The following is a 10,867-nucleotide window of genomic DNA, read 5'->3' as shown; positions in this document are numbered from 1 at the left end:
TCTTTCGCGCCCTCAGAACGAAGAGGATGAGAGCAAAGCGGTAATAGAATAAAATATTCAACAACGTACTGCTAAAATTCCCCGTAATTGAGAAATATCCCTTTTTTTTCTTTTTTCTTTTTTCTTTTTTCTTTTTTCTTTTTTCTTTTTTGTGTTCACAAAACAATATTTTCATTTCTTCAACAAAAAAAAAAAAAATTTCAATTACAACATTAAAATTGTGTCAAATTTCTTGTAGTGTGATACATTTACATACAATGAAAGCTTTCAAAAGAATCATTACTCATAATAGTGTACGGTCACGATAGCTCAAATATCGATTTTTTTGTTGTTTTAGTGACAAGATATTTTGGTAAAGATAAAATTAGAAATTGAGGCCGGAATTACGACATACAAAGCCAATTTTTTTTCACATTGTGCATATTTCTACCAGAAAAATATATGGACAAGATTGAATCTATCATTTTTCATTTTTTGATTTCTTAAATTGCACGAAATTCTTATGTGCCTACTAAAATTGTGTAACTTGTTCATTAGTTGTATAGAAATATATATATTTCAAAATCAACATGATCATGGAAAAAGAAATTGGTCAAATCAACCGTTGGATATGATGATCGGGATGTTATAGGTACATGGTAAAATTTCTAGCCATTGTCGTCATCTTTTCAATCTTGATCCGCGTGGTCAACTGAATATACATTTATACCTCAAGGGTCAACCCCATCAACACATACGAAATTTGAAAAATTGACCTTTGGATATGATCATTAGAATATTTTACAATTATCGCAAAATTTGTTTACGGGTCGACTTCGATCCACTTGGTCAGCCTATGTTTTCTTTATAATCCAATATTTATTTATTAAAATCTTCAAAGGACAATACCTTCATGAGATATGAAACTTGAGAAATCAACCATTTGATGAGATTATTTGAATATTCTATGCTTTTTGTAAAAAAAAAATTAGCCAATTTCATCATAATTTCAACGTCGACCCACTTGGTCAACCGAAGTAGCATTTATAACCATTTGGTTGACTGATGTCATATCGACCACGAACCATGCTAGTTTTTTCATATGGTGTATATAATTGCATGGTGGATACCTATTAAGGGTTGAAAACAAAAATTTTCAAGTCCGAGTTGGCAAATCACAAGAAATACCGATGTGTCTACTAGTGTTGTCTAATTTGCATATTGCATATAAAGTGATGTTGACCTTCAAAAAGTGACGACGCATAGAAAAATGAATCTGGCAAAACCAACGGTCAGATGAGAAGATTGGAACGTTTTGTGGTTGTTGTAAAAAAATTTAGTCAATTTCGTCTTCGTTTTAACTTCGATCCACTTGATCAATCATTGTTAACTTTACAACCCTATGTTTATATATTAGATTCCTCAAATGGCAACCCCATCGAGATTAATGAAATTGGAGAAATCAACCATTGGATAAGATGATTCGAATATTTCTTCCCTGTAGTAAAAAATACAATGAATTTCATCTTTGTTTCAATTTCGATCCGCTTGGTCAACCGAAGTTACATTTATGATCATATAATTTTCAATTAGTCTTCAACAAGAGTACTCCTCATCAACTCTTAATAAACTAGAAAAACCGACTTTTGGATGCGATGATATAATAAATCAGTCGTTGAATTGTGGTTTAATTCCGTACTCTTTCCAATTAGTTTGGTTTTTATAGTATTTCCGTACTATTTTTCATTTTTGTTTCTCTGATCGAAACAAATTTTAAGATGCCTACTAAGATTGTCTTCCTTCTTCATTGGTTATATAAAAATGTATACCATTTTTCAGTATCAACATGATCGACAAAAAAGAAATTGTTCAAACTGACAGTTAGATGTGATGATTGAGATATTATATGCATATGCTAGAAAATTTAGCCATATTCGTTATTGATTTGACCAGATTTATGTAGTCAACCAAATATATATTTATACCTTCCTATTTACTCATTAAATTTATCCAAAAGCAATTTAATTTAGAGGAGCTTCTAGGTTGAAAATTTGTACAATAATAGTTGAAACTCGGCTATTAAATCCCATGATTGCACATTTTTTGAAAATCGGAGTTTGAATGATTTGTTATTATCATTTAAAAAAAAAATATTTATAGATGGCTGTTATTAACAGTTGGCCTTCTTAATAAAGGCGTAAATGATGACAAATAGGACTATTTTCACACGGTTCATATTACTATGCAAATTATATATAGCCAATGTTGAATATTCTAGTGTGGTCAAATTTTTTCATAGATAACCAACAAATATATATCTTCCAAGACCAACAATGTGGAAGAAAAAAGAAATTTGCTAATCGGACTGTTGGATGTGATCATTATGGTGTAAAATGGTTATAAATCTACAATATATAAATTATCCTATTTGGTATTCGTTTAGGTCACGATCCACATGATCAACCGTTAACTATAAAAAAAATTCACAAAAAAAAAAATAAAATTGTGTTCTATAATGCTCGTAACCAAAGTTTTATAATATGTAGGTTTTTTAAGGAAAAAAAAATGTGGTCCAGCTTATATTTTTTTAATAAGTAAAATATTAATGTAATTTATTAAAGAAAAAAATAACTATAGGACGAAATTGAGGTGGGTCGAATCCACACAGCGAAAATGATATAAATATAATGTTCATGAAAATATTTTTATTTCAACTTTCTGTAACTAACATATTTTGTTTATTTATTTATGTTGTAGTCTAATTAAAGAAAGGAAAAGACAACCAGAGGGAGGGAAAAAAAACAAAAAAAGAAGGAGAAAACAAACAACAGCATGGTTCGAAGCCACTGTTCCAACAATTGGTGGTGTGCAACATTCTTCCATCTTGATATTTATCATACCCAGATCCAGAATCCAGATTTCCTTATTCGCCCGTTCATCTTCGACCCCCTTATCTTGAAGCTTTGCAGCAACCGTTGGTACTGAGCACCTATCAACCTTCAGTTGTGGCCATAGGGACTGAGAAATCTCTTCCGTCAAGTACAATGATCAGGTTCAAGCAATCCCAACAAGAATGGTTATATACCCAACAGCTAGATTTGATTCAGTTGGCCACCACAGCCTTGATAATCACCTCGTCTTCTTCGGTTGCTGGTGGTCTGGATCGCTGGCTTTTCATCAAACACTTTTGGGCAACTTTAGATGAAGCAATCGGAGACAGAACAATCAAAGGCCTAGCCACGAGGAACTTTAGGAGCATCCTCAATCTCTTCTTTGTCATCGTCGGCGGCTCATAATCAGACAACCTCCATGTGCCCGACTTCTCCAGCTTCTGACTCCCAGATTTTACCCTGATTAAATTAGATAAATATTTTACTCATCTCATGGGTTTCTACTATGTTGACCAGATTGTTTTTGAGTTTCAATTCCTTAACGGCGTTAGTATAGTGTTAGTGTCAAATGAATGGCTGGATCAAATGAATGGCTGAGATTATATATTGACTGTCGGGTCACTTGCACCGTCGGTGCGTAGAATAATTTTCGTAGACCTACCAACTTAATACTATAAGGCCTTTTGAAATACGATTTTTAGAAAGTAAGAAAACAATTAAAACTTTTCAGAAATGACTTTTGATCAACAACCCAATATTCAAATTAACAAGTCTGGAAATACTTCAAAATAAAGTAGGCAAGTGCACTATGACGTCTTAGGGCTTACATCATAACAGAAATAAAAGGAGTTCAACAGCAACAATAAAACATAGAGTGAGGCACGCTCCCAGGTAGGTAGACCTCGCAGAATTCAACTGAGTTCAACATTAAAAGGATAGCGGGTAAATTGATAGAATACCAAAGGGGAGGACTTCAAGCAACAGGGACAGCAACACACGAACTCGGTCAATGACCCACTTCTAGTCCAGATCGTCCGGAGTGACCTCGTTGTAACATGAAATGTAGGGGTGAGCATTTCATCCTCGCTAGCCCAATAGGGGCCGACCCAACCTTAGTTAGGTTTGAAAACTAATAAGTAAAACATAGCTACTAGAATATAGATTGTGCGCATTTGTAAAATCAAATAAAACAAATGCAAACAAAAACAATTATCGTTGTCTTTTTTAGAAAATTATATGCAGCATGCTTCACACCACTTAGAGCTCCGAGATACTTACCTGCCGGCTAATCTAAAACAATCGGTGACGGACCGATTCGTCATTCTTTGAGAACCGGCCAACTACTCTGTAGTCCTTGTGACTACGAGTAGCGAAAGTGTCCATTTCTTGGCCTTGAGTGTCTTATGACTGGTTCACCGTCTGTACTTACCTTTTCTCGACGCACATAGGAGCACAGCCCCCTCCAGAGGTTCACGGTTATCGACACCGTGGGATGACTAGGAATCAACGCGTCTAGGTGCCATTCACTTTCAGGTCACAAGTACAAACATACAGTGGGGTACAATATCTCAACATGCAAGTCTAGCCTCGATTTTCGCAACCAACAATTATCAGTTATGAAAACACAGTTTTCACGAGGTATCGACTAATGAATAACCAAAAACGTACTTATAGGTAACATACTATTATACTAGAGCATTCCATGTATATAGAAAAGCCTCTAACAAGGAAATGACAACTCACCCTACCTGGAAATGCGGGCGTATTCCACAGTGCTTTCTGCTTGAGCTTCCTTAAAGATCGTGTTTCCTAAACCATTACTTAGTTTGTAAGTAATTATCCGGATAAACATCGTGACTAACTCTAAGTAATTGCGCATACTAAATCATTTTTATTTTAATGAGGTTATTTATTATTTCTTTCAACTTTTACCAATTTGGAAAACTAACTTCTTTCTTAAAAAAGAAAACATCCTTACTGATCCATTAAACTATCGTCAATTCGAGCGACGAAAGTCGAGTCGATCATCGCGTTTTACGAGGTTGGTCAACCTTGGTCAACCCTTGGAGCTGACTTTTGACCTTTGACTTTGACTTCTGACTTTTGACCAAGTACCCCTTTATTTACCATTATCTCTTATTTATTTTAAAAATAAATAAGTAAATAATTATAAATAAAGTTTTACTTCTACTTTTACTCTTTTGCTCCTCCTTTTTCACCTTTTTACTTTTACTGTGGTTTTCACCTTTACTTTTACCCTTTTCACTTTTACTACTTTACCACGGTAAAACCCCTTTAATTCAACTTTTACTCATTTCTTTATTTTTTTTCTTCCAAAATAAAGACTATTTTTTTTCTTTTTCCCTTTCTTTTTCTTTTGGTCAAAATTACACAACAAAAAAACCACCAAAATCTTCAACACAAATTCTCAACACTTTGAAAACTTAACAAATAAATCCTACTACTTAAATCCTCCTCAAAGATCCCACGTTTCACAATTTTCCACCACCAAAATAACTCAACAAAATTTAAAATCAACAAAACAACTCCAAAAATTCAAGGGTTTGTCCAAAACCCAATCCTTACCCTTTCTTCTCCAAAAACTCACAGCCTCTCCTCCTCCTTAGCCTTCTTCATCTACAAATCCATCCAAAAATTAACGTCATAACCAAAAACTCGAAATAAGGTTGCATGGGATAGATCCTTACCACAAATCATTGCCAAACCCGTAGCCTAGCCTCATGGTTTAAGGGAAAATCACAAATGGAAATCAAAAACTCGAATTTGATAAAAAATAAGTATAGATCGGATGAATAGAGGTTACATTAGTAGGGAGATTACCTTGATTTGGACTTAGAATGCAGAAATCACAAAAACCCCCAAATTGATTTCGAGTTCTAGGGTTTTTGGATGATTGGATGGCTAAATCTCACAATTTTGGTTTGAGAACTACATAGAGGGAATAAAGAGGAGAAAATATGGAAATTTTGGTGTTGATTTGGCTGGTCTCGTTTGAATTGAAGAAATCCCTCTCAGGTTTGATTTGCTTTGAGGGTTTGTAGTCAAATTTTGGAAAAAAACTGAAGCAGGGACATTCTCGTCACTTTACACAATCTGTGTCTTACGCGGCGCTGAGCTGGCAAGGAATGACTGACACATCATCGAGCAACCAGAGGAAATGGAGGATATGGACTGGTTGGACTAAAAATTGTGAGTTCAGGGACTTTTGGGATTAAATCAGAAAGGCAGAGACTGAAACGAGGATGAAGCCATACTTCAGGGACTAAACAGTAATTTGCCCATTTATTTAATAAAAAAACTATAACTTTCTTACCCCATTTAAAACCAAATAAAAAATGACAAAATTTCTTCCTTGCCTTAGGAACTGAAGAAGAAAAGAGATATTAACTCATTTGTGTATGTACATATGACAAATAGAAACATGTATAATCAAAAGTTCTCAAAAGACTAAAATTGCACATTTAATCAAGACAAATTTTATTAATTCAAGAGAAAACCTCATAAAATTCTCCCTCTAAAGGAACTATGGGGCTTGAGCCTTTGAAACCCTTTCTTTTCACAAAATGTGCTCCACATCCTCTGTTCGGTGACGCGTCCTACGGATACAATTGTCAAACAAGTTTGTCAATTATGAAGGTTGTAAGATTTGTCGACATCTTGACCAAATCTCCACGATTATTAATAAAGGGTACATCGATTTCGGTTGCTTGGATTGACAAATGGGTCTGGTGTCGAAGGTGGATGATGGTGGATTCATGTCAAAACTAATCAAAGAGGTAATCACTAGTGGTAAACGACCTAATCTGGAGATAGAGCAGTGGAATCAGAATTTATCTTGGGTAGTAGAGGTCAAGATTGAATCAGATAGGATTAAACTTTTGGTATTGAGATTAGGTGTGACTGTTGGTGGCGGGGACTTCCCAAATCTATATACTAGGTCTAGGTGGAGCCGAGTTGGTGGATCGTGATCTGCGTGGATGGTGCAACTGAAGGAGGTTGAAGACATAAGCGGACAATCGATATTGGTATTGCAGCAATGGTTGTGAGTTGGTGATGACTCGAATGATGAGATAAGTGTGGGCATGGCTTGCTCATGTTCAATTTTCATTTCACCTATAATTTAAAATTTTCCCATTGGTGAGAGAGGAGGTGCGATAGTTAGACATGCACTGACTTGCAAGTGCAAGTCGCGATCCGTTTAAAGCAATTATGTGACTATTTTTTTATCATTAAATCAACAAGTTTTGTTCACAATCGAGTTGGTTGTTCGGTGGAGTGAAAAATTGGGTTTGGAAACTGCAACTCTTTAGCAAGGTGTTCAGACCTGGTGATGAGATAGTTGAGTTGGTAGATGGTAGTTGTCGGGTTATGAAGGTCTGCATTCAATTTATAGTTACTTTTTTGCTTGCAGAATTTTGGTTGTTTTTGGGCTATGGATACGTATTCAGATCTCACATAAGCCCATACTTTTTTTATCAAGGTTGTTGTCATAGATTTCGATACGTGTCTAGAGTCGGTAGCTGTCCATTGTCAATGAGATCCAGTTTCGTGTTGGTTTAAGGCTGTACGTTTGGTATCAACCTGTACTGATGTAATTCAGAGATTCTAAGATGGCTCACCTAATAGTTCACTATTGTGGCCACTTATCTCAACTATTGCTATTTGTGGTCATTTTGGCTTGGTAAGTTGCTTAATTAATTTTAGCCCAATCGTTAGATCGTTTGACATGTTAGTCTCTTCTCTTTCAAGTGAGAATAATTACTTTTAGTTTATTGATGCTAATTGATGTTGTTATAATCCCTAATGGAGTAATGGGTGTTGTGATGATTGTTGTTAGCTCATATTAGTTTATTGAATGAATTTTACTTTGATTATAAAAAAGAAGAAGGTTCAATAGACCACAACATCGATTCAAAAAAACAATATACTACCTTTCAAAAAATGAACAGTATTGACAATGTCATTGTGGGTATATTCTTATTTCAATTTTGTGATCAAACAAAATGATATCTACTTTAGGTCTAACTATATAGGTTTTATCAAAACTCAAAAAAATTTTAACAATTGTTCTACAAAGAGAAAAAATGTCACAATTATAATAGATGAGAAGAATGAGGAATGAACACAAATAACAAGTTAGATGTAGAACGTTAGAATTAATGGTGTAGAGTAGAAAATTTGGAATCTCACATCAAGAAAATGAAGATTCATCTTTCGGTTATAAGGAATGGACCACACATATTTATGTTGAGCCTTTTTGGTATTAAACTCCATATATGTTTCTCCCAAAGTGGCTAAAATTGTGATAATATTGGCATTATATATATAGGGTTTAAGGTTTAAGGACTTGTTCGTCGCTTTCGCATTATATATGTATGTGAGACTTGTTCATTGTTTTCGCATAATAAGTGATATTAGAATCCAGACAACATTTAAAATTTGTGTCTCACATGGTTGTGTTGTAATTTGGAGAAGCTTCTATTTGAATTAGAATTACAGGATTTGAAATTTGGATTTTAATAGGTACATCTATAGGCAAACACATACGAAATAACTTTAGTGATCAACTAGGGCTAAGGTCAGAACAAACAAAACAGATATCCATTCTTGGTTCAAATTCTCTTGAAAAAGGGTTGCTTGCCATAATCATTAAGCTTTAAAATGTGAAAGAGTAGATGTATGTCTTATAACATATTGTTGGTGTGAGTCAACGAGTATATTATTTATTGTAATTAGGATTATATTACTTACTTAGATTGTGTATCTGTAAACTAGTATATATTACTTTGAAGAGAGATGAATAAGATATTTTGGAATATTCATCCTACATTGGTATTAAAGTTGAAGGTGTTTTTGGGATGTCAATCAAGTGAACATTGAAAAAGCTAATGCGATATAGTAAGATCGTAAATATTACTGTTAGACAATAGTATTGCTGATGAAAATTGTTGAGTCAAATGTTGTAGTGGTAATTTGGTAATTTTAAGGAATCTTTTGTCGGACCTACATTTTGTAATCACATATCAACATTTCGGCCGTTCAATTCACAGAACTCCATGAATAGATCATTTATGCAAATTTTCAACCAAATTGATGACCATTAATATATGAAACTAGATTGAATCAATTGATGAACCAAATGTATCCAACATGAATTGTTCATGTTTATCTTTGTAAATCACACTTACGATGCCTTAACAATTATCAATTTGATTGAAAATTTAAAGAATTGATCTATTCATAGGGACCTAAAAACTGAAAGGTGAAAATGCCTTTAAGTGATCAAAAATGGATCCCACAAGCTATCCCCTAAAGTGACCAAAGCCACGTCATGTTGTATAAAACTCATGTATCACACTGTTGTGATAAACTTGTAGCACAAAAATGAATTTTTGCTCACTTTTGCAGCAAATTACCCTCAAAACTCGGGCTCGCCACGTCATATTGTATTAAAGTTATATCACACATGTATCAAACCTATATCAGCAAAACATATTTCCACCTTGTGCCAAATCACCTTTCAGGCTCGGGTCCGCCACGTCATGCTGCTATATCAAACATGTATAACAAAAAAACTGTATCAAACCCTATTTTAGAAATCAATAACTCCGATCATAAAGGCTAAAAGAGTAAAAATGCATTAAGGAAATAAGAAAAGGGGTTTTAAAAGAAACAAGAAAGATGTGAGAGTTTTAAAATGGCCTTGGTCCTGAGCTTTTTGGTGCCCACAGCAAAAAAAAAAATCCGTGCCCAAGCAACAAGACTTTTAATATCCAAATTTTTCATTCAATATCAAAATTGAAGAACACCCAATACCTTTTATGATCTATGATTCAGCCTACATCGATGAAAAAATTTGTCATATCACAGTAGAAAAACAAAAACATAGAAAGAGAAAGATTAGGGGATGATAAATGATGAGAATGAATTAAATCTTGAACAACCATTGAAACCTCAAATTTAAATAGAAAATTTGCTTTGATTTCAAGGTTTGGAGAGAGTAAGAGACGCTAGAATAATGGTTTTGCAGTTCGAAGAAGATGAAGAAAAGACGTAGATAATTGCGTTTGAAAATCTGCAAATAAATTTTCTATTTTATTTCTTACATTTTCTACTCTGCTGATATTTATACATATTAAATATATATATATATATATATATATATATATATATATTAAAAACCTTATCTTAAAAAATTTGTGCCTCTCTCTTTGTTAGGCTCTGGACTACTGCCAAGGTTACCCTTAGGTAAGGTCGGGTCTGTTAAAACATAAAGGGGTTTTAAAACAAATATTGTGGCGTATTTGATTTCCAAATTCTAAGGTTCATCCTAAATACCATCCGAAATACAGAAGTGCAATTCCTCGTTCACCTTGACCAAAAGAAAACAATGTCCAAAAAATTTACCGGAGAATGACAATACTTTTGTCAGCATCTACATCGATTTCCATGATGGAAACTTGTTTTATGAGGTGAAAGACACCAAAAATGTCAAACTGTTTGAGATCCCTCTCAATGATATTTAGCGATTGTCAAGGTAATCATTGGTTCTTTGAAATCTTAAGTTGTTTGATTAATGATTACAATTGATCTAAAAGTTTTTATTTATTTATTTTTTGCATAGATGTGGTTGACGGCGCCATTACGCATTGGCAAGAGGAAAAACCGATCGGTTTCCTCTTGCTAACGAATCTTGAAGTACGTGATCATCGAGCAATTCTCCATAGAGAAGAGAAAGATTAGGGGATGATAAATGATGAGAATGAATTGAATCTTGAACAAACATTAAAACCTCAAATTTAAATAGAAAGACTAAGGAATGATAAATGATGAGAATGAATTGAATCTTGAACAAACATACCTCTTTTCTCTTTTTATTACAAAGTTTTTACTATTAAATTTTTTTAGTGAAAAGCAGCATGTTATTTACTAATATAATTTTTTCTAATCAGCGTGGAGTTTGATGAACTCGCTTT

The sequence above is a fragment of the Rosa chinensis genome, chromosome 4 (assembly GCF_002994745.2).
Source record: "Rosa chinensis cultivar Old Blush chromosome 4, RchiOBHm-V2, whole genome shotgun sequence".
Lineage (NCBI taxonomy): Eukaryota > Viridiplantae > Streptophyta > Magnoliopsida > Rosales > Rosaceae > Rosa > Rosa chinensis.
Note: the sequence above shows the minus strand (reverse complement) of the source record.